We start from the raw sequence: 26,348 nt of genomic DNA on the forward strand, positions 1-26,348 counted from the left end.
GTTAGTGGCACCACTCATATTTGTTGTAACAGTAGTGTAAATATTTTAAAAAATAACTTTTTTGACTGTGAAACATCAGTCTGCTAGTGCAATCGAATTGCAGTTGCCTGCCTGCCAGCGTGTGTGCCAGGCCCACTTGCCAACTAGTGCCACCAATCATATTTGTTATAACAGTATTGTAAATATTTTTTAAAAAAACTTTTTTGACTGTGAAACATCAGTCAGCTAGTGTAATCTAATTGCAGTTGCCTGCCTGCCAGTGTGTGTGCAAGGCCCACTTGCCAACTAGTGCCACCAATCATATTTATTATAACAGCACTGTAAATATTTTAAAAAAACTTTTTGGACTGTGAAACATCGGTCTGCTAGTGTAATCTAATTGAAGTTGCCTGCCTGCCAGCGTGTGTGCCAGGCCCACTTGCCAAGTTAGTGGCACCAATCATATTTGTTGTAACAGTAGTGTAAATATTTTTTAACAAATCTTTTTGGACTGTGAAACATCAGTCTGCTAGTGTAATCTTATTGCATTTGCCTGCCTGCCAACGTGTGTGCCAGGCCCACTTGCCAAGTTAGTGGCACCACTCATATTTGTTGTAACAGTAGTTTAAATATTTAAAAAATAAACATTTTTGACTGTGAAACATCAGTCTGCTTTTTTGTGTCAGGCTCACAGCGTATACTGTGCCCACTTGCCCAGTGCCACCACTCATATCTTGTTTAATAGTAGTGTAAGTGTACATTTAAAAAAAATAAACTTTTTGGATTGTGAAACATCAGTCTGCTTTTTTTGTGTCAGGCTCACAGCGTATACTGTGCCCCCTTGTCCAGTGGCACCACTCATATTTTGTTTAATAGTAGTAGTGACCAGTGCCACTCGCCCTCCTGCCGCCACCACCAACACTAGCACCACACCCACTTCACTTGGGATCTGTCAGAGGAGTTATTGACACATCAGTTGGAAGAAATGAGTGATGCGCAACCATCATTGACAGAGGATGTAGATAACAGTGATATGTCTCAGTCAGGCAGCATTACAGACATGGACGTATGGTGTGATGATGACGGTGATGTTGTACCCGCTGCTGCTTCCTTTGTTGATTTGTCAGATACAAGTGAAGCGGTTGATGATGATGCATCTGTGGATGTCACGTGGGTGCCCGCTAGAAGAGAAGAAGAAGAGGGGGAAAGTTCAGATGGGGAGACAGAGAGGAGGAGGAGGAGACGAGTTGGAAGCAGGGGGAGGTCGTCGCAAGGAGTTAGTGGCACAGTCAGACAGCATGCATCGGCACCCGGGGTCAGCCAGACAGCACGCCAATCAACGCATGCTGTTGCCACCACCAGAATTCCGTCATCGCAGAGCTCAGCAGTGTGGCAAAAGAAACTGAGTCATGGGAAGTCCAACACCCACCTAGGTACAACTGCTTTGCAAAGGCACATGGTCTCACATCACAAACGCTGATGGGATGAACACATGAGTAGAAGCAGCACACAAACTCAAAGCCGCCATCCTCCTCCTGGTCCAGCATCTTCAGCCATGTCAACCACTGCTGTACTCCTTGCCCCCTCTCAACCATCTGCCACTCAGTCTCTCTTACGTAGCAGTTCCTGCTCATCTGCCCACAGTCAGGTGTCTGTCAAGGACATGTTTGAGTGTAAGAAACCAATTTCCCAAAGTCACCCCCTTGCTCGGCGTCTGACAGCTGGCTTGTCTGAACTCTTAGCCCGCCAGCTTGCCCAGTGGCACCACTCATATTTTGTTTAATAGTAGTGTAAGTCTACATTAAAAAAAAAAAAATGACAGGCAGAGGCAGGCCACCCCACAGGTGCTGTCGTGGTCGTGGTGCTGTGATTCCCTTTGACCCTACAATAATGCACAGTGTTCAGAGGCCACGTGCCATGAACGTGAAAAGTTCTGAGGAGGACCTAGTTGAATGGCTAACACAGGACACCCAATCTTCTACAGCTTCCGCTCCTAACCTTGACGCACCATCCACCTCCAGCTTAGCATCTATTGATCTATGTAATTTGTATCTATCAAATATATTTTGCATCTATTGATCTATGTAAATGGTATCTATCAAATGTATATTGCATCTATTGATCTATGTAATTCGTATCTAAAAAAATGTATATTGCATCTATTGATCTATGTAATTCATATCTATCAAATGTATATTGCATCTATTGATCTATGTAATTCGTATCTATCAAATGCATATTGCATCTTTTGATCTACGTAATTTGTATCTATCAAATGTATATTGCATCTATTGATTTATGTAATTCATATCTATCAAATGTATATTGCATCTATTGATCTATGTAATTCGTATCTATCAAATGTATATTGCATCTTTTGATCTATGTAATTCGTATCTATCAAATGTATATTGCATCTATTGATCTATGTAATTCGTATCTATCAAATGTATATTGCATCTTTTGATCTATGTAATTCGTATCTATCAAATGTATATTGCATCTATTGATCTATGTAATTCGTATCTATCAAATGTATATTGCATCTATTGATCTATGTAATTCGTATCTATCAAATGTATAATGCATCTATTGATCTATGTAATTCGTATCTATCATATGTATATTGCATCTATTGATCTATGTAATCTATGTATCTATCTATGAAATCTATCTATCTCGGGGTTGTGTAAATGGACTGTTTGCGGTTGTTTGCGGTGCGTTACAGGGGGAGATTGGTCTGTCACTGTGAAGCGGGCGTAACCCTCACACTACCTGATCGATACAACATCATACCTGATGTTTTAAAGCACTTTATTCCAAACAATTTAGGAATGTTAGGTGATTTAGGCCCTTTATGGCTTAAAACCAGACTCTGCATCAACTATGTAATTTTCCGTGGGAGTTTTGCCATGGATCCCCCTCCGGCATGCCACAGTCCAGGTGTTAGTCCCCTTGAAACAACTTTTCCATCACTATTGTGGCCAGAAAGAGTCCCTGTGGGTTTTAAAGTTTGCATGCCTATTGGAGTCAATGGCGGTTTGCCCGGTTCGCGAACAGTAGCGGAAGTTTTAGTCCGCCGTTCGCGAACCAAAATTTTTAGGTTCGCGACATCACTATCCATCACCTACCCATACTGCACCCACTCCCCCACCCCCTCTTTCCATAGCCATTGTGAAGCACCTTATTGTGCAGTAATTTACTTTTTTTTAAAAAAACCATAATAGTGTAAGTCATTTTAATACAGTTATTAAGCTGTACAGACAGCATTTATCTATCATAATGCAAAGTTGTGTAAACCAGGGCAGGATCAGTCTAAGGGGGGTAGTTATCAAGCCGTCAACCTCAAATACGCTGGAATTCCGCAGCGTATTTGTGGCGAGGCTGATTCGCCTTAGTTATCAAAGGCTACAGACCAGCAAATGTAGAATTTTGTGACGTAAACTTCGATCCGCCGGACTCCGTCCGACACAGATCGATTCTTACGTCACTCCAGATGTTCCGCACACAAGTACGGCACAATCTCACTACTTTTGCTAGTTATCAAAAAACTAGCAGGTACGCTTGGCACTTTTCCAGCCCAGCGTACCTGGTTTCAAACCGCCAGCCTGGAGGCGGCGGATCCCATAGGAATCAATGGGAGTCTGACCATAGCGAAAGTACAAGTTCGCTGCTGACAGACATCCCATTCATTCCTATGGGAGCTGTCTGCACCTAACACCCTAACATGTACCCCAAGTCTAAACACCACTAATCTGCCCCCCCTACACCGCCGCAACTAAATATAGTTATTACCCCCTAAACCGCCGCTCCCGGAGCCCACCGACACTATAATAAATATGTTAACCCCTAAACCGCCGCTCCCGGAGCCCACCGCAAGCTACTCTATACATACTAACCCCTAAACCGCCGCTCCCGGAGCCCACCGCCAACTACATTATACCTAGTAACCCCTATCCTGCCCCCCCTATACCGCCGCCCTCTATAATAAATTTATTAACCCCTATCCTGCCGATCCCGCACCTCGCCGCAACTAAATAAATAGTTTAATCCCTAAACCGCAGCTCCCGGACACCTGCAACCTATATTAAATTTATTAACCCCTATCCTGCCCCCCTACACCATCGCCACCTATAATAAATTTATTAACCCCTATCCTGCCCCCTTCTACACCGTCGCCACCTGTAATAAATGTATTAACCCCTATCCTGCCCCCTTCTACACCTTCACCACCTATAATACATTTATTAACCCCTATCCTGCCCCCTTCTACACCGTCGCCACCTATAATAAATTTATTAACCCCTAATCTGCCCCCCACTACACCGCCGCCACTGTAATAAAATTATTAACCCCTAAACCTAAGTCTAACACTAACCCTAACACCCCTTAACTTAAATATTAATTAAATAAATCTAAATCATATTTCTATTATGAACTAAATGAATCCTATTTAAAACTAAATACCTTTAAAATAAACCCTAATATAGCTACAATATAAATAATAATTATATTCTAGCTATTTTAGGATTTATTTTTATTTTACAGGTACCTTTCAATTTATTTTAACTGGGTACAATAGCTATTAAATAGTTATTAACTATTTAATAGCTTACCTAGCTAAAATAAAGAGAAATTTACCTGTGAAATAAAAACTAACCTAAGTTACAATTACACCTAACACTACACTATACTTTAATAAATTATTCCAATTTAAAACTAAATACTTACCTGTAAAATAAACCCTAATATAGCTACAATATAATTAATAATGACATTGTAGCTATCTTAGGATTTATATTTATTTTACAGGCAACTTTGTATTTATTTTAGCTAGTTCGAATAGTTATTAAATAGTTATTAACTATTTAATAACTACCTAGATAAAAGAAATACAAAATTACCTGTAAAATAAATCCTAACTTAAGTTACAATTAAACCTAACACTACACTATCATTAAATAAATTAAATAAACTACCTACAAATAACTACAATTAAATACAATTACATAAACTAACTAAAGTACAAAAAATAAAAAAAGCTAAGTTACGAAAAATAAAAAAAATAAGTTACAAACATTTAAAAACATATTACAACAATTCTAAGCTACATACACCTAATCTAAGCCCCCTAATAAAATAACAACCCCCCCCCCCAAAATAAAAAAATGCCCTACCCTATTCTACATTAAAAAAGTTCAAAGCTCTTTTACCTTACCAGCCCTTAAAAGGGCCATTTGTGGGGGCATGCCCCAAAGAAAACAGCTCTTTTGCCTGTAAAAGAAAAATACAACCCCCCCCAACATTAAAACCCACCACCCACATACCCCTAATCTAACCCAAACCCCCCTTACAAAAACCTAACACTAATCCCCTGAAGATCATCCTACCTTTAGTTGTCTTCACTCAGCCAAGCCACCGATGGAACTGAAGAGGACATCCGGACCGGCAGAAGTTATCCTCCAAGGGGCGCTGAAGAAATCTTCCATCCGATGAAGTTTTCCTCCAAGCAGCGCTGAAGAAATCTTCCATCCGGGCGAGGTCATCTTCCAAGAGGCGCTGAAGAAGTCTTCTATCCAGGCGAGGTCATCTTTGAAGCCGGGTCTTGAATCTTCATCCCGACGAACTACCGACGAATTAAGGCTCCTTTAAGGGACATCCAAGATGGCGTCCCTTCAATTCCGATTGAACAGCCGATTGATCGGAACAGCCAATAGAATGCGAGCTCAATCTGATTAGCTGATTGGATCAGCCAATCGGATTGAACTTGAATCTGATTGGCTGATTCCATCAGCCAATCAGATTTTTCCTACCTTAATTCCGATTGGCTGATAGAATCCTATCAGCCAATCGGAATTGAAGGGACGCCATCTTGGATGACGTCCCTTAAAGGAGCCTTCATTCGTCGGTGGAAGAATAGAGAGAGGGCGCCACAATAGCGTGATATCGTCTGGAATGCAGGTACAGATAAAAGTAGGTATTATGCTTACCAGATGGAGTGGCACTGTACTTTGACCAGTGCAAAAGAGCAGGCTAGCACTTAACAGTGGCTAGTACACTGTAGGAGCCAGGCTCCAAAGGCACTTGTCCTAGTTGCAACTTGGTGTTTAACTCCTGTTGTCTGGACTTCAGGTACTGCAAAGGAGTAATCTTATGTGTGTTGTTCAGTTGGTATGGATGAACCGCAACACAGACAACTTCAAATAAAAATGACTTTTAATACTTTATGACTCGTTTCTCAACCTACAGGGGTTGTTTCATCAGATAAAAAAGTGAAAGGTGAAAGGTGTTCCATACTCTCTGGGATCAAGAGGAGCAGCCTGATTCATTATTCCTTTCAAGAGGACATCTTTATTCCTTATCTACCACCAGCATATGGACAGTAAACAGGACTAACATGGTAGACCTGATCTACTATATCAAAAGTACAATATTTGGTTTTACATTGTATATTGTTTTCCTTTTCAAACATCAGCGCTCTTTTATATCCCTTTATTGGGATATTTTCACTTGTTTCATTTGTCGGTAGTTCGTCAGGAAAGAAGGATGTTCCGCATCGGCGGGATGAAGATTCAAGACCCGGCTTCGAAGATGACCTCGCCCGGATAGAAGACTTCTTCAGCGCCTCTTGGAAGATGACCTCTCCCTGATGGAAGATTTCTTCAGCGCCACTTGGAGGATAACTTCATCGGATGGAAGATTTCTTCAGCGCCCCTTGGAGGATAACTTCTGCCGGTCCGGATGTCCTCTTCAGTTCCATCGGTGGCTCGGCTGAGTGAAGACAACTAAAGGTAGGATGATCTTCAGGGGATTAGTGTTAGGTTATTTTAAAGGGGGTTTGGGTTAGATTAGGGGTATGTGGGTGGTGGGTTTTAATGTTGGGGGGGGTTGTATTTTTCTTTTACAGGCAAAAGAGCTGAACTCTTTGGGGCATGCCCCCACAAAAGGCCCTTTTAAGGGCTGGTAAGGTAAAAGAGCTTTGAACTTTTTTAATGTAGAATAGGGTAGGGCATTTTTTTATTTTGCGGGGTTTGTTATTTTATTAGGGGGCTTAGATTAGGTGTAAGTAGCTTAAAATTGTTGTAATATGTTTTTAAATGTTTGTAACTTATTTTTTTTATTTTTTGTAACTTAGCTTTTTTTATTTTTTGTACTTTAGTTAGTTTATGTAATTGTATTTAATTGTAGTTATTTGTAGGTAGTTTATTTTATTTATTTAATGATAGTGTAGTGTTAGGTTTAATTGTAACTTAGGTTAGTTTTTATTTTACAGGTAAATTTCTCTTTATTTTAGCTAGGTAAGCTATTAAATAGTTAATAACTATTTAATAGCTATTGTACCTAGTTAAAAAAAAATGAAAGGTACCTGTAAAATAAAAATAAATCCTAAGATAGCTACAATATAATTATGATTTATATTGTAGCTATATTAGGGTTTATTTTATAGGTAAGTATTTAGTTTTAAATAGGATTAACTTAGTTAATAATATAAATATTATTTAGATTTATTGAATTAATATTTAAGTTAGGGGGGTGTTAGGGTTAGTGTTAGACTAAGGATTAGGGGTTAATAATTTTATTACAGTGGCGGCGGTGTAGTGGGGGGCAGGATAGGGGTTAATAAATTTATTATTGGTGGCGACGGTGTAGGGGGGGCAGGATAGGGGTTAATAAATTTATTATAGGTGGCGACGGTGTAGGGGAAGCAGGATAGGGGTTAATAAATTTATTATAGGTGGCAACGGTGTAGGGGGGGCAGGATAGGGGTTAATAAATTTATTATAGGTGGCGACGGTGTAGGGGGGGCAGGATAGGGGTTAATAAATTTAATATAGGTTGCGGCAGGTTCAGGGAGCGGCGGTTTAGGGGTTAAACTATTTTTTTATTTGTGGCGAGGTGCGGGATCAGCAGGATAGGGGTTAATAACTTTATTATAGAGGGCGACGGTATAGGGGGGGCAGGATAGGGGTTACTAGGTATAATGTAGGTGGCAGCGGTGTCCGGGAGCGGCGGTTTAGGGGTTAATACATTTATAAGACTTGCGGCGGGGTCTAGGAGCGGCGGTTTAGGGGTTAATACATTTATAAGACTTGCGGCAGGGTCTAGGAGCGGCGGTTTAGGGGTTAGTAACTTTATTTAGTTGCGGGGGGCTCCGGGGGCGCCGGTATAGGGGGTAGAACAGTGTAGATAGTGTGGGTGCTTAGTGACAGGCTAGCAAGAAAGCTGTCAAACAGCCGAAGAGCAGCGAGATCGGATGAGTGATAACTCTCACAGTCCGCTGCTCATCGCCCCGCGGCTTTTTGACAGCTTTTTTTGATAACTTAGGCGTATTTTTCAGGTCCGCGGCGGCGAAGGTAGGCAAGCTTAGGCGGGCGTATTGGGTCGGCGAAGGCAGGAAAGTTGACACGTTGATAACTACCCCCCTAAGGCTCCAGGTATTACTTTGATAAAGGGAACAATCAATTATAATAGCTGAATTTGCCTGTGGGAACTGCCACGTATACTGATCTTGTCAATACTGCAGTATTTGCAGTTGGGGTAGAAGGAAAAGTGTCCTTGCAGTTACTTTGAATACAAAAAAACCTCATCAGTTTCTTGCCTATGCACATTATCCCTTTAAGGGATTTATCTATGGGTATAGAGATTTTTTTATTTCCCTGCAATGTTCATTCAAATTAATGATTTATGCACACTCCCCTACTTTGTAACCTGAATAGGATATCTACTTGCCACAGTTCAATTTCTACTCACCTATGGCTAGTGGGCGAGTGATATATATATATATATATATATATATTTTTGTGTGTGTGTTATATATGCATTTTTATATGTGTATATGTGTGTTTACAGACATATACAAACGTATAAATACATATGTATACATATTTTTTATATATATACAGTGGGGCAAAAAAGTATTTAGTCAGCCACCAATTGTGCAAGTCCTCCCACTTGAGAAGATGAGAGAGGCCTGTAATTTTCATCATAGGTATACCTCAACTATGAGAGACAACATGTGGAAACAAATCCAGACAATCACATTGTCTGATTTGGAAAGAATTTATTGGCAAATTATGGTGGAAAATTAGTATTTGGTCAATATCTTAAGTTCATCTCATTACTTTGTTATATATCCTTTGTTGGCAATGACAGAGGTCAAACATCTTCTGTAAGTCTTCACAAGGTTGTCACACACTTTTGCTGGTATGTTGGCCCATTCCTGCATGCAGATCTCCTCTAGAGAAATGATGTTTTGGGGCTGTCACTGGGCAACACAGACTTTCAACTCCCTCCAAATGTTTTCTACAGGGTTGAGATCTGGAGACTGGCTAGGCCACTCCAGGACCTTGAAATGCTTCTTACGAAGCCACTTCTTCGTTGCCCGGGCAGTGTGATTGGGATCATTGTCATGCTGAAAAACCCAGCCACGTTTCATCTTCAATGCCCTTGCTGATGGAAGGAGGTTTGCACTCAAAATCTCACAATACAATACATGGCCCTATTTATTCTTTCATGTACACGGATCAGTCGTCCTGTTCCCTTTGCAGAGAAACAGCCCCAAAGCATGATGTTGCCAACCCCATGCTTCACAGTAGGTATGGTGTTCTTTGGTTGCAACTCAGCATTCTCTCTCCTCCAAACACGACGAGTTGTGTTTCTACCAAACAGTTCTACTTTGGTTTCATCTGACCATATGACATTCTCACAATCCGCTTCTGGATCATCCAAATGCTCTCTAGTATACTTTAGACGGGCCCGGACATGTACTGGCTTAAGCAGGGGGACACGTCTGGCACTGCAGGATCTGAGTCCCTAGCGGCGTAGTGTGTTACTGATGGTAGCCTTTGTTACGTTGGTCCCAGCTCTCTGCAGGTCATTCACTAGGTCCCCCCGTGTGGTTCTGGGATGTTTGCTCACCGTTCTTGTGATCATTTTGACCCCACGGGGTGAGATCTTGCGTGGAGCTCCAGGTCGAGGGAGATTATCAGTTGTCTTGTATGTCTTCCATTTCCTAATTATTGCCCCCACAGTTGATTTCTTCACACCAAGCTGCTTGCCTATTGCAGATTCAGTCTTCCCAGGCTGGTGCAGGTCTACAATTTGGTTTCTGGTGTCATTCGACAGCTCTTTGGTCTTCACCATAGTGGAGTTTGGAGTGTGACTGTTTGAGGTTGTGGACAGGTGTCTTTTATACTGATAACAAGTTCAAACAGGTGCCATTAATACAGGTAATGAGTGGAGGACAGAGGAGCCTCTTAAAGAAGAAGGTACAGGTCTGTGAGAGCCAGAAATCTTGCTTGTTTGTAGGTGACCAAATACTTATTTTCCACCATAATATGCAAATAAATTCTTTCCAAATCAGACAATGTGATCATCTGGATTTGTTTCCACAGTTTGTCTCTCTTAGTTGAGGTATACCTATGATGAAAATTACAGGCCTCTCTCATCTTCTTAAGTGGGAGAACTTGCACAATTGGTGGCTGACTAAATACTTTTTTGCCCCACTGTATATATATATATATATATATATATATATATATATATATATATATACCTGTATATATATATATATATATGTATATATCTTTGCAGTTAAGTAGATGAAAACATGAAAAATCATACTTTGTAATATTCATATTTAATAAGTGTTAAACTATGTATGCATTTACTGTAAATATTATTCATTCCAATGTTCTGCACATAGCAGAATATGTTCTATGTATTTGTAAATAGATATTCCTTTATATATATGTATATATCAATACCTACATATAATCATATAAATATATATATTTCTCCAAAAAAAACAAACATCAGATACATATATAGAAATATGTATTTATGAATAAATAGAATATATTCTGCTACGTGAAAAACATTGGAATGTGAAATATTAATATTTTTATGTCGGATAAGTGCACTTGAGAAAATGTGATCGGGTTTGCACATGAGTAGGTTGTTTTTTCCCACTTTTCTTGCTCCTTTGACTTTTGTTGGGCAATATGTTAATCTGGTTGTGATATTCGTACCTTGGCTTTTCAGGTTAGCACTTATGCAAAAACTTTTTACTTTCAACTTGTAATACACGCGCTACCCTATGGATGCAAAAAGCTTACTTCTAGCGCAGTTAACGCACATGCAGGAGCAATAAATAGAACTCTATTTGTAATCTAGTCATTTTAATGTAAACAAATAAAATATAAGAAATAATGAAGGTAACAGGACAGTACGTTGAGATTGATCTTCTCAGTCAAAGTTACAATATCATCAAATATACAGAGAAGAAAATGAGAGCACTTACTTTTTGAATGCCCATGGCCTTCAGAAGATCCAGATGTTGCAACTTCCTGTTAAAAATATGTCTTGTGGAATGTTCTAAGTTTTTCGGAGGTAGAATATGTTAGGGTAACAGGACTGAGTGAAAACCTGGGGACACGACTAAAATGTGTATTTTATCTAAAATATTATCAATTCCTTATATAAAAAAAAATATATTTAAACCATAGTTAGGCATGGGAACGAGGCTCCCATTGGAGCCTATGGAAGCACGCTTTCATGAGTGCTGGTATTACAGAGCCAATAGAATGGTTCTGTAATACCAGCCAATAGAATGCGAGCTCAATCTGATCTGATTGGCTGATTGGATCAGCCAATCGGATTGAACTTGAATCTGATTGGCTGATTCAATCAGCCAATCAGATTTTTCCTACCTTAATTCTGATTGGCTGATAGAATCCTATCAGCCAATCGGAATTCGAGGGACGCCATCTTGGATGACGTCCCTTAAAGGAACCTTCATTCATCGTTAGTCCGTCGGTGAAGAAGGATGGCTCCGCGTCGGCTGCTTGAAGATGGACCCGCTCCGCGCCGGATGGAAGAAGATAGAAGATGCCGCTTGGATGAAGATGTCTGCCGGTCCGGATGTCCTCTTCTGCCCGGATAGGAGGAAGACTTTGGATCCTCTGGAGGAGCTCTTCTTGCTGGATATGATGAAGACTTCGGACCCTCTTCTGGATGGATCGGTGATACCTGGCGTGGTGAAGACAAGGTAGGGAGATCTTCAGGGGCTTAGTGTTAGGTTTATTTAAGGGGGGTTTGGGTTAGATTAGGGGTATGTGGGTGGTGGGTTGTAATGTTGGGGGGTATTGTATGTTTTTTTTAAGGCAAAAGAGCAGAATTCTTTGGGGCATGCCCCGCAAAAGGCCCTTTTAAGGGCTGGTAAGGTAAAAGAGCTTTACAATTTTTATTTTAGAATAGGGTAGGGCATTTTTTTATTTTGGGGGGCTTTGTTATTTTTTAGGGGGCTTAGAGTAGGTGTAATTATTTTAAAATTCTTGTAATCTTTTTTTATTTTTTGTAATTTAGTGTTTGTTTTTTGTAATTTAGAGGGTTTTTTTTGTAATTTAGTTTAGTTGATATAATTGTAGGTAATTGTAGGTAGTTTATTTAATTTATTTATTGATAGTGTAGTGTTAGGTTTAATTGTAACTTAGGTTAGGATTTATTTTACAGGTAATTTTGTAATTATTTTAACTAGGTAACTTTTAAATAGTTATCAACTATTTAATAGCTATTGTACCTGGTTAACATAAATACAAAGTTGCCTGTAAAATAAATATTAATCCTAAAATAGCTACAATATAATTATTATTTATATTGTAGCTATATTAGGGTTTATTTTACAGGTAAGTATTTAGCTTTAAATAGGATTAATTTATTTAATAAGAGTTCATTTATTTAGTTAGATTTAAATTATATTTAACTTAGGGGGGTGTTAGGGTTAGGGTTAGACTTAGCTTTAGGGGTTAGTACATTTATTAGAGTAGCGGCGAGGTCTGGTCGGCAGATTAGGGGTTAATAAGTGTAGGTAGGTAGCGGCGACGTTGGGGGGGGCAGATTAGGGGTTAATAAATATTATGTTGGTGTCGGCGGTGTTAGGGGCAGCAGATTAGGGGTACATAGGGATAATGTAGGTGGCGGCTGTGTGCGGTCGGCAGATTAGGGGTTAAAAAAAATGATTAGAGTGGCGGCAATGTGGGGGGCCTCGGTTTATTGGTACATAGGTAGTTTATGGGTGTTAGTGTACTTTAGAGCACAGTAGTTAAGAGCTTTATGAACCGGTGTTAGCCCAGAAAGCTCTTAACTCCTGGCTTTTCTCTGTGGCTGGAGTCTTGTCGTTAGATTTCTAACGCTCACTTCAGCCAAGACTCTAAATACCAGCGTTAGAAAGATCCCATTGAAAAGATAGGATACGCAATTGGCGTAGGGGGATCTGCGGTATGGAAAAGTCACGGCTGGAAAGTGAGCATTAGACCCTTTCATGACTGACTCTAAATACCAGCGGGCAGTAAAAACCAGCGTTAGGAGCCCCTAACGCTGGTTTTGACGGCTAATGCAGAACTCTAAATCTAGGCGTTATATAGCTCTCTAACTGTTCTAAGCTGTTGCTAATTGACTTCTTGTTGTCTGCATATTACTAATAGGAATGTTTACAGCAGTGAGCTGGCAAGTCTTACAGCATTTGGGTCTTGAAGGATGGTATATTTCCCTGTGGAGAAATCTACTCTTTCTACAGTCTATCACAATTGTCTGCTAGCAGGGGGTGTCAATCATCCCGATATCCAATAGGGTTGCTTGCTTTCCGCCACCTCAGAGGTGGTGGATGAGTTAAGGAGCAGCGGTCTTAATATCACTGCTTCTTAACTTCAGTTTCAGGGGAACCCTATACTCTGGGAACTTCCTTGTTCTGCCTAGGCAACTGCCCTGTCCCACACACTCTCAGAAACGGTTATTTTTAGTTTACAATGGAGTAAATACAATGTGCAATGTAATTTGTTATTAAAATATAAATGAGAAAGTATAAAGCTTGAATGAAATAATACTAAAAGGACCCAATCTGAAGTGTAAAGCAATTTAAAATACAATGCACAAAGTGTAAGTGTAACAAAATTTTCATATCATGCATTGCTAAATTGCACTGGGCTTCTCTCTTCTTCACGTGCAGAAATTAGATATCTCACAGTGCTGGAGAGTTCCGTCCTTTTTCTATTGAGCATTCAGTCCCTGTGATAGTCTGAACTACTATTTCCCTCCAAGATGGAGGATTCTTTGAATATCAGGGTCTTACTGAGATTGACTTCAATGTAACTATTAATTTTCTAATTAACAGATCCACTTCTTACTCTCTTTGTAATATAGAATCTATAATTTGTGTTTCATAAACTATTGGACTAAATATAAAACAATTTAAATCACTTAAAAAGCACATAAAATACACTGAAGGGACGTCTCCCTTAATAATAATAATAAAACTGAACAGATGCGCATATGAAGATCAGCTAAAGACAGACATGAGCTCAATCTTATTGGCTGATTGGAACAGCCAATAGGATGAGAGCTGCTCAAATCCTATTGGCTGATTGGAACAGCCAATAGGAGTTTAGCGGCTCTAATACTATTGGCTGATTGGAACCTTTCAGCCAATAGGAATTCAAGGGACGCCATCTTGGATGACATCACTTGCATTCGAGATCCAGTTTACGGTGGAGACCATATTGAAGAGGAGCTCCTCACCGGATATCTTCAGGATGGACCTGCTCTGCGCCAGATGGATGAAGATAGAAGAGGCCGCATGGATGAAAACTTCACGGGCTGGATGAAGATGAAAGAGGCAGAATGGATGAAGACTTCTTGCTGGCTGGATGGATCCTTCAAGTGGAACTTCAAAAACTGTAAGTGGATCGTCGGGGGTTAGTGTTCGGTTTATTGGGTGTGATTTATTTTTAGTGTAGGGTCTGGGCATGTAAAAGAGCTGATTTCTTTGGGGCAATGCCCCACAAAAGGCCCTTTTAAGGGCCATTGGCAGTTTAGTGTATGCTAGGGGTTTTTTTTATTGGGAGGGGGGTTATTTTGATAGGGCTATTAGATTAGGAGTAATTCATTTTTATTTTTGATAATTTTATTTTTTATTTTGTTTAATTTAGTGTTTATTTTTTTTGGTAATTTAGATAATTGTATTTTATTTATTTAATTTATTTCATTTTATTGTAATGTTAGGTTTTAGTGTAAGGCAGGTTAGGTTTTATTTTACAGGTAAGTTTGGATGTATTTTAACTAGGTAGTTAGTAAATAGTTAATAACTATTTATTAACTAGTCTACCTAGTTAAAATAAATGCAAACTTATCTATGAAATAAAAATAAAACCTAAGATAGCTACAATATAACTAATGTCGGGGGCGGCCGATTAAGAGGCCTACTTATCAAGCTGTCAACTGTGCTGCATTCGCCGGCACCTATACGCTCACCTGACATCGCCTAACATTGCGGGCGCAGACCTGAATACACTCTCCATATTTAACAAAAAAGCTGTCAAAAAGCTGTGCACCAAGTACGGGGTGATGAGCAGCAGACTGTTGTTAACTAACAGTCATCGATCTTGCTGCTATTCGACTTTTTCCCAGCTTTATTATTTGTACCATGTCACTAAACACCGCCACTATACTAAAATGTTTAACCCCTATCCCACCACTCCTGGACCCCCCTCAACTAAATAAACTTATTAACTCCTATTCTGCCACTCCCGGACCCTGCCGCAACTAAATAAACGTATTAATCTATTAACCCCTATCCCACCGCTCCCTGAGCCCACCGCAACTCTAATAAACTTATTAACCCCTATCTCGCCGCTCCCGGACCCCACCACCACCTACATTATGTTCTTAACCCCTAATCTGCCGCCCCCTATACCGCCGCCACCTACATTATGTTCTTAACCCCTAATCTGCTGCCCCCTACACCGCTGCCACCTACATTATATTCTTAACCCCTAATCTGCCGCCCCCTACACCACCGCCACCTACATTATGTTCTTAACCACTAATTTGCCACCCCTACACCGCCGCCACCTACATTATGTTATTAACCCCTAATCTGCCGCCCTGTCACCGCTGCCACCTACAATATGTTCTTAACCCCTATCCCGCCGCTCACGGAGCCCACCGCAACTAAATAAAGTTATTAACCCCTAAACCGCCAGCCCCCCACATCGCCATAAACTAAATTAACCTATTAACCCCTAAACCTAACAACCCGCTAACTTTACATTAAATATTAACTCATCCCTATCTTATAATACATTTAAACTTACCTTTAGATTTAAATTAAACTATATTAAACTATTAATTAATCTACCCTAACTGTTATACTAAAATTACATTAAACTATATTAAACTAATAATTAATCTACCCTAATTATTAGACTAAAATTACATTAAACGGGGGGGTGGAGCCAGCAATCCAAAGCACCGGTTGCAGGTCTAGAGGGCTCCTGAGCCCAATACACTATAATTATACAATAAACCCATAAAAAAACGTATCTAGTCTTCTGAATCTGCTAGATATCTGTACCGGCTGTTCAGGATTAGAATACTGTGTCTAACTGCAGGGGTACGTCTGTATAGCTGGAGGGGAGAGGTGAGATAACTACCCTGACTGCGCGGCAAACGGACAACAAGTATCTCAGTTTCCCGCTTCAGGACTCTAATCCTAGAACTCTGGAGGGTCGGCGCTCCACTCCAGAGTTAATCTACAGAGTCCTGTGCAGTACCGAGTCATCTAAGGCAGAGGTCCTTACTCAAGCTTGTGGGATACTTCAGAGAAGTGCTGCCGTGTAACCAGATCGAAGGGGTTTGCACCACTCATCCCCACAAACAGCCTCTTAGACCGGCTGATTTGCTGCCCTTATAAGCTAGTGAAGGCGGGAACATACACCCGATAAAGCTCCCATAGAGAAGAGGGTTGCCATCTTGCCCGGCAAGTGCACAGCGCACTAAAACTTTAAACAGAAGCCAGGCTGAACTCACTACTCGGGTTGTCAGTAGAAGACCCTTTGTAAGAAAAGAATATTTTTACAGAACCCTACAGTTCCACAACCACTGCTGCATAAGTAGTAAAAGCGAGAGTTGGGTGTTTTGAAGCTATATTATCCCCTGCAGGCTTGTAAGACCGCTGCGGGTCCTTGCAGGCATTTTTACATATCAAATCCCTAGGAGTTTGGGACTGTATTGGCTTGAGGATAGGCTTGTGGTGAACGTATAATCTCTGACTGCTACACAAATACAGACTGAATAGTTCTAAGCCTTACTCACAAAACATCTGCTGACAGATTACACTGCACTGTACTCCATGTGGCCTACCAGACCCAGAGTAGCTGTACAGTATAAATAGAAAACCCTCACAACAAAGAGACATTCAGGCACCCAAGCCAGTGGAAACTACTTCTTTCCCCCTCCTGTGTTAAAGAAACTGAGGAACTATAACATCTGATATATAAAGGCCTCTTGTCTGGATTTGATCTTTACAGTGTTACCCCACCTGGAATTTAGAGACTCATTCTGTTTTCCTAACTGGTAATTCTGGGCACAAAATCATTTCAGCACTGTACCCTTGAGGGGGCAACAATTGAAGGCTAGCAGCAGGCCCCTCTTAACTAAATTTTTCTTTATTCTTTTGAACGCACTGGGCCGCACAGCCATGGAGTAAGTTCCCACAGGCCGTTTAAGCCTGCTTACCACGCAGTGCAATTCAACTGTATTGTGACATTTTTACTCATATATTTGCACACCTGAACAAAAAATACAGGTTATTATTACCTCACTTTTTTTATTCCATCTTATATCTTTTTAAACATGTTGCAGTCAGCCAGGAGGAAAAATAAACAGCCTTTCATGCCAAAAAAGACTGTGATTGACCATTTCGGGCCCTCTTGTGTGGCACCACAAAGTGAGATGGAAACTCCAGATTCACCCAGATCTGATATGTCTGAACTCACTTCAGCTGCTATGCAGAATATCCAACAACTCCCTTCGGAGATGGTTACTCCTACTTTCATCATGGACTCTTTAAAGTCGCTATTAGACAAGCACCATGCCTCATTTACAGCTAAAATAGCAGCTTCTACCGCGGAACTCAAAAAGGAAATCTCATCCACAAATGAGCGCATTGACTCCCTTGAAAGGAGACAGGAAGATATCTCCACGGAACAATCCAACCTTCTAACCTATACACAGCGCCTTTCAGAGTATTTTGATGTTGTAGATGACAAAATAGCAGATCTGGAGGACAGATCTCGGCATAATAACTTAAGGATCCGAGGTATACCCGAGACTGTCTCCATGACTGACTTGCAGCCGTACCTGAGAGAGCTGTTTCACATGCTAGCTCCTCCAGCTACAGAGCCTGAAGGCTTGATGGACCGGGCTCATCGATCGCTTAAACCTAAAGGCCTATCGGAGGATCAACCTAGAGACACAATAGTCTGCCTCCATTATTTTACTTATAAAGAGAGAATCCAAAGAGCTCACTTTCAAAAACCCACTTTACCAGATAAGTTCAAAAACCTGCAAATATTTCCTGACTTGTCCATGCGGACCCTACAAAAGAGAAACACCTTTGCTGAGATCACGTCTGTGCTCAGGAAGAACAACATCAGATACAGGTGGGGCTACCCCATTAAGTTACTTGTCTTCAAGGACAATCAAGTGTTCACCATCCTTAAGCCATCCAAAGGCTATGAGCTTCTGCAAAGGTGGAGTCTAACGACCCCCCGTAGAGAAAAATCACAGCCACAGCACAGCCAACTCTGAGCTTCGGCAGAAGAATGGTCAATCCCATCCAACCTACCTAATCGACAGCTCTCAGCACCTACCCACGGCTCTTCAGATTCTATGTGGAATACCACTGAAGGGCAAGGCCCTGCTCACCGTAAACACTAGGAGAGGCCTGAGTGGTCAGCCCTCCCACAAAGACACAGATCTGTATCATCATCATCTTGAAAGGTCCCGTTAGATCCAAAAAGAGCAGCCTGAGATTGCCAGTTAATGTTCTGCTCCTTTGTCTTCTTGGACATCCGTCTCAATGTACCTGAACTTTGGACGATAAGTATAAGCTGAAATATACTCTTTATATGTTATCTGTAACTTTCCTATACGCTGTTAGTTATATCTAAGATGTTATTTCTGCTATCTAATTTACACTAAGTTTGAGAAAATTAGAGACCTCTCTTGGTCTTTCCTAGGTGTCCGTCAATTATATCTCCTCAACGTTAACACACAATAGAGATGTACTCCTTGTGCAAATGTCATGCAGATCAATATTTAGCCGCATTACTAATATACCTGATGACGGTTTAGTACAAGACATAGAAGTGGGCCAGTAGAAACATCTCATAGAATTAGCCACTTTAGCAACGTGGGAGTGTGCAGTGGGAGCCCAGCCTGAGCACCGATTCTACCCTCATGCAAAATATTGAGGACTTATCTCTTTTTAGATTACTCAGAAGAGTAAGACATAAATCCCTACCTTTGCAGGCCCTAAGCAATACCACTTATAACACATAGTACTTGCACCACCACCGTAGCTTACAGTAAAATCTAGCACTAATGAAGTAAAATGGCCCTCTAGACCCTTAAGTAGATACAAATGAGGTACTTAACGTATTCCCTAGATAGACATTTCCAAGCCTGTCACCTCAAGTTGTTGACACACAAACTGCAGATGACACTTGACACAATAGGCAGAGACGTCTGCCTATCCGTAACTATTACCATATGTGGGTTCATACGCTATAGTGACTGGGAAACAAAGAGACAGAGACTCATTCATCTCAGCTAGGCTACATACTTTGGCGGTACCGCCGCAAGCACAAAGACGTCTAAAGAACAGGACTGGCACAAGATATAACATACTCTAGACAGAGGTAGACCTGAATGACAATGCCAACTAAGCTGAATGTTTTTGGCTAGGCCATTAGGCTGCAAGCTGTCTTGATAAGGTATAACCAAAAATAACATGGAAAATGTTACAGTTGATGTTATTGTTACATTTGTGAATGGTTGACCCCTTTTGTTTTCATATACTTGTATTGATGTTTGTGTAAACCATTGAAACGCTCCACTTTATTCTCATTTATACACTGTCAGAATATTTATATCTTTTACACTCATACCATGTGGTGGGCATTAAGGCCACTACTTTTGAAACATCAATTCCCCTAATTAGATATTAAACCTTACATTTATGGGACCATCCCTTCTCTCAAGACCCTTGCCGTTGGCATAAAGTCCACTGTTCATACCTCCTACCTCCCCCCCCCATAATCTTAATGTTCTTATTTCCCCCTTTTTGTTTTTTTTTCTAATTATAAGGAGCCCCCCCTCTTTGAGGAGGACTACCTACGCGTTTTTTCTCGACTATACTTCACCCACTAGAAAAACATTGCACTAAGGTTTAACATAGAGTGACCCACAGGGTAGGAGTTATCGTCTCTGCCTAACTCTTTTCCATCCTAAGCCCACTTTTCCCACCAACCCCCTCCTCTTCCCCCTCCTCCTTTCTGCCCCCCCCTTTTTTTCCCCCCTCCTACTACAAGCCGAATAATTAGCTATCATTATGTCTCTCATATGTACCTCCCACAATGTGAGGGGACTTAATACTCCAAATAAAAGGAGTCGGCTCATGAGTTACCTGACCCATGCTAAGACGAAGGTAGTTTTCTTGCAGGAGACTCACTGGGTTGAAGGAGCGCCTATTTCCTTTCATTGTAAACACTACCCAGTAGTTGAGACAGCTTCCTTCCAGGGCAAATAAAGAGGAGTCGCAATTTTAGTACACAAGACAATACTCTATGAAAAACTGGAAATCTATAAAGATCCCAGAGGTAGATACCTCATCCTAAACTGTAAATTGGACAATGTCCCATACACCCTAGCTAGCTATTATGGCCCAAACTCTGGACAGGTAAAAGCGCTCAGAAAATTCCTGAGACTGTTAGCCTCCCATAAAACCCAAAACCTGCTTCTGGCAGGCGACTTTAATATGATTTTAGATACGACTCTAGATAGACGCTCGCCAAGGCTCAAACCCTGTGATCCTCAAACCTCTAGAACTGCTAAACAATTTAATAATCTTATTTCTCAGCATAACCTGTTTGACGTTTGACGATCCCACCACCCCTCCTCCAAAGACTACTCCTACTATTCTACAGTTCACAACACCTATAGCAGAATCGACTATATCTTCTGCGAACCCCGCTTACTAGATCATGTCCAGAAAGTTCACATACCCAGCTGCTCTTGGTCTGACCATTCCCCAATTCAGTTCGCTATGAAAGCCACACACTGTATATCTTCTAGGCCCTCTTTGAAGGGGCCAGAATATTTGCTCTCAACGCCAGAGCAAATCCTGTATATACAGAAGGAACTAGACAATTTTTTTAGCTATTAATGATAATGGGGCCGTAGATTATTTCTGCCTATGGAACACCCTTAAAGCATATACTAGAGGGCTATTTTTCAAGCTTAAGGCAGAGCATAGGAAATATCTAGGAGGGACTTTAGCTCAACTTCACCTAACACTTCGCAACCTAACCCCCTCTCACATCTTATCACTAGATCCCCAGATACTTTCACAAATAGAGGATACCAAAGCAAAGATAGAGGCTCTGGAACTTAAGAGATATCAGTCACAGGTTCACCGCTTTAAGCAAACTTTTTATGCAAAAGGGAATAAGGCTGACCGATTGTTAGCCAATAAACTTAGACAGCGTAAGGCGGAAGCCTGCATCCCATTCATAAAAACAGTGCAGGGAGTTGAACATCTCCCCGCGGATATAGGAAAGGCTTTTGCCTCTTATTATTCCTCCTTATATAATTTAAAGGACTTTCCAGACTCCCCCGCGCCTTCTACCCAACATATTCGGGACTTTTTAGACTTACTCTCTCTTGCAGCTTTGTCGGATGACCAGAAAGACTTACTTGACTCTCCTTTTTGTGTTGAGGAGGTGGTTTCAGTTATTAAATCTCTGAAATCTCACAAGGCCCCTGGCCCAGATGGCTATAATGCTCTTTTCTACAAAAGTTTTCTCCCACAGCTTTCCCCATTACTTACCAGAGTTTGCTTGCTGGCCAGACAATCTGGCTCTCTCCCCCCGGAGCTGCTTGAGGGAGTCATTGTTACTATATCAAAACCAGGTAAAACCCCAAATATATGTGAACATTTTCGTCCCATACCTCTAATCAACACGGACGTAAAGATCCTAGCCAAACTCTTGGCCTTATGGCTGAATTTGAGTCCTTCCATCGTTGATAGATGGGGAGAGAGGGGCCAGACAACACCCAGAGACTCCTCAACATTTACTGTGAAGCTAAACGGCGGAACCTCCCTTGTACAACTTTGGTGCTTGACGCCGAAAAATCCTTTCGATGGGGTGAATTGGGCCTAACTTTCTGAAGTCCTAAACAAATTTGGCTTCCCCCCATATTTTCTTTCTTGCGTTAAAGTGCTATATTCTACTCCCTCAGCTTCTGTAAGAGGCTTGGGATTCCATTCCCCGGTGTTTCCAGTTACAAATGGAACGCACCAGGGTTGCCCCCTGTCCCCGCTACTATTCGTCCTGGTCCATCACTTGGTGGTTCCATCACTTTCTGAGGTGATAAGAAGCAATCCGAACATTCAAGGTGTGGAAATTGATGGGGCACTACAGAAAACTGCGTTATTCGCGGACGATCTAACTATATTCTTGAAAGATCTTTCCCACTCCCTCCCCACTCTTTTCAACTTACTAAATCGCTTCGGCCAGATTAGCTTTTACAAACTTAATGTCCACAAAACTGAGGCCTATACTATTAATATTCCAGAGAGAGAGCTTGAAATCCTTAAGAGGACTTACCCCTTCAATTGGTCACAGCAGAGAATTAAGCACCTAGGTGTATTTCTCTCTTGCAATATGTCCACTATCATAGAATCCAATTTGTACCCTCTACTACAACAGTTTCAAAAAAATGCAGACAAGTGGGGCGTTCCATGTATCTCCTGGTTGGGTCGCATAGCAGCATTTAAAATGGTGCTACTCCCTAAGCTCACATACCTCTTTCGTTCGCTCGCTATCCCGATTCCTAAATCTCTCATAGGTAAATTTCAACAGGTCTGCAACAAATATATCTGGAGGAATAAACATCCTAGAGTAGCCACACGAATCATGCAGCAACCACTCCTCAAAGGGGGCGCGGGCGCCCCCAACTTAATTATCTATCATGAAGCTTTGCGACTAGCTCACATCCTTTCCTGGAATGTCTCCCCTTGTAACAGTAAATGGCGGGTGCTAGAACAAGCAACATTGTCCAGTCCACTTTTACTGCCAGATCTCATATGGTGGCCCAAACACGTCAGATCCCCCTATAAGATACAGAACACAGAACACAATTATTTTGCACGCCCTCCATCTATGGGATAGAATTCATTCTCTGCAACAAATTGCTCCACATCCCTCACCTATACATTCCCTTTTGGGACTCCTAACGGCTCTTAGGGATTCACATCCATGCTTGTGGCAAGAATGTGACATTAACCACATAACCAACCTTTTCTCCAATGGGCACTTTATCGCAACTTCACAGTTCTTTTATGCCTATAGCCCTTCACATCTTTTACAGTTTGAATTCTGGAGACTACGCAGCTTGCTGAAATCATGTGGGTTCCTGGATAGGCCACTACGTGAGCCCACTGAATGGGAAAAAAGGTGGACAAACTCCATAAAGGTTCCTCGAGCATTTTCAGTCTCCTATAGAGATCTGCTGAACTCCCCTACCTTCTACAAATCAGCTTACATTGTAGCGTGGGAGAGAGATCTACATTTTCACGCAGAGCAGGTACAGTGGTCCAAGGCCGTTGTACAAACCAGGCAGGTACTTCACTGTATCACTCTATTAGAACTATACATTAAAGTATGCACACAGTGGCACATCACACCTCTCAGGCATTTTAAAATTTCTCACCTAAACTCCCCACTATGCTGGAGAGGATGTGGGTTGGTGGGATCGCCGGCACATATATGGTGGCAGTGCCCGATACTGCAGCCTTTTTGGAACGAGATCTCCTGTAGATGTGCTAAATTAGACCCCCTACTAAGAATCACCCCGCAAACTGCTCTATTTCACTTAGACATTAAAACATCCTCCATCCCGACAGACCTACTTAGTGTATACTTATTCTCTGCAGCCAAACTAGCAATTGCCAGACTCTGGAAACAAAAGACCATCCCCATTTGGGATGACATAGTTAGAATAATGAATTACTTTGAACTCATCGAGAGTCCGATTTTCACTCAGCAAAATATAATCTTCTTGCACTCACAGATTTGGGAGATCTGGAGACAAGTAGATAGACCTTAAGGGGAAATTTTTAACAATGGGCAATTAGGTTTTGGAACCCCTAGCATTGTAGAATGGGAGGCTCAAATGCACCCCCTTTTTTTTCTCCTCTTCTTCCCTCTTTCAGCCTCGCTCTTCACTCCCTCCCCTTCTTCCCCTAATACCTTTATCCCCTCTGGGTTATTCTTACAAATAACCCATGTTTATTAAGAGTGTTATGTTCTTTATTTTGTGCTTGCTTCACACAATTATATTATTGACTATGCTTTACCAGCTTTCAAAGAAACATGAAAAGGAAAAAGAAAAAGAGAAAGAAAAATGCATACTTGTTATTGTTATATAAACGTGAGATAGACGTATTATTACCTTGTTATATGTGCAGCTGTAATGTAGATATTCCATAATGATGTATATCATAATGCCCTTGCTGACTGTTGTTGCCCATTTTGTGTTGGATGTATATACAGCAATTCTGTACTACCTTTTGTTCTTCTATCTTAATAAAAAATATTAAAAAAAAATTACATTAAACTACAAATTAAATTAACTATATTATATATTTAATCACCTAACCCTACTCAAATAATTTAAATCTACACTAAGAAATTACTAAATTACAAAAAACTAACAACTAAGTTACAAAAAATAACAAACACTAAGTTACAAAAAAATAAACACTAAGTTACACAAAATAAAAAAAATAAATTATCAAAGTCTTAAACTAATTACACCTAATCTAAGAGCCCTATGAAAATAAAAAAGACCCCCCAAAATAAAAAAAAAACATAGCCTACAATAAACTGCAAATAGCCCTTAAAAGGGCCTTTTGCTGGGCATTGCCCCAAAGAAATCAGCTCTTTACCTGCAAATAAAAATACAATATCCCCTCAACAGTAAAACCCACCACCCACACAACCAACCCCCCAAATAAAAACCTAACTAAAAAAACCTAAGCTCCCCATTGCCCTGAAAAACGCATTTAGCTCTATTGCAGCCCAAATCCCTAATCTAAAAATGAAACCTACCCAATAAACCCTTAAAATATCCTAACACTAACCCCTGAAGATCCACTTACAGTTTTGAAGATCCGACATCCATCCTCCAAGAAGCCGGCAGAAGTCTTCATCCAAGCGGCCGAAGTCTTCATCCAAGTCTGCAGAAGTCTTCACCCAGACGGCAACATCTATCTTCATCCATCCGGCGTGGAGCGGCTCCATCTTCAAGACATCCGACGCGAAGCATCCTCTTCGTTCGGCATCTTCTTCCCAAATTAATGTTCCTTTAAATGACGTCATCCAAGATGGTGTCCCTTAGATTCCGATTGGCTGATAGAATTGAGCTTTAATCCTATTGGCTGATCCAATCAGCAAATAGGATTGAGCTTGCATTCTATTGGCTGATTAGAATAGCCAATATAATGTGAGCTCAATCCTATTTGCTGATTGGATCAGCCAATAGGATGAAAGCTCAATCCTATTGGCTTATTTCAACAGCCAATAGGATTTTTCAACCTTAATTCCGATTGGCTGATAGAATTCTATCAGCCAATCGGAATCTAAGGGACGCCATCTTGGATGACGTCACTTAAAGGTACCTTCATTCTGTTTTAGTCGTCGGAAGAAGAGGATGCTTCGCGTCAGATGTCTTGAAGATGGAGCCGCTCCGCACCGGATGGATGAAGATAGAAGATGCCGTCTGGATGAAGACTTCTGCCCGTCTGGAGGACCACTTCGCCCGGCTTGGATGAAGACGTCTCCCGGTAAGTCGATCTTCAGGGGGTTAGTGTTAGGTTTTTTTAAGGGTGTGCAGAAATAGGGTAATATAACCAAGCACTAAGATATTTTCTAAGCTGTACACATAAAGAGGGCCTAATCAACCCTCAGAGAAAACAGATAGTGAAATAAATAAATGGGTACAGCGCCAACAAAGGCTAAGAAATAATAAACACTAATGATAATAATTAATACTTTGTATCTAATTAGTTTTTATCTTTTAGTGTTTATTATTTTTAAGGGTAGCTTAGGTTTTTTTAGGTAGTATTTTATTTGGGGGGTTGGTTGTGTGGGTGGTGGGTTTTACTGTTGGGGGGTTGTTTGTATTTTTTTTTTACAGGTAAAAGAGCTGATTATTTGGGGCAATGCCCCGCAAAAGGCCCTTTTAAA

This window comes from Bombina bombina, chromosome 1, assembly GCF_027579735.1.
Source record: "Bombina bombina isolate aBomBom1 chromosome 1, aBomBom1.pri, whole genome shotgun sequence".
Lineage (NCBI taxonomy): Eukaryota > Metazoa > Chordata > Amphibia > Anura > Bombinatoridae > Bombina > Bombina bombina.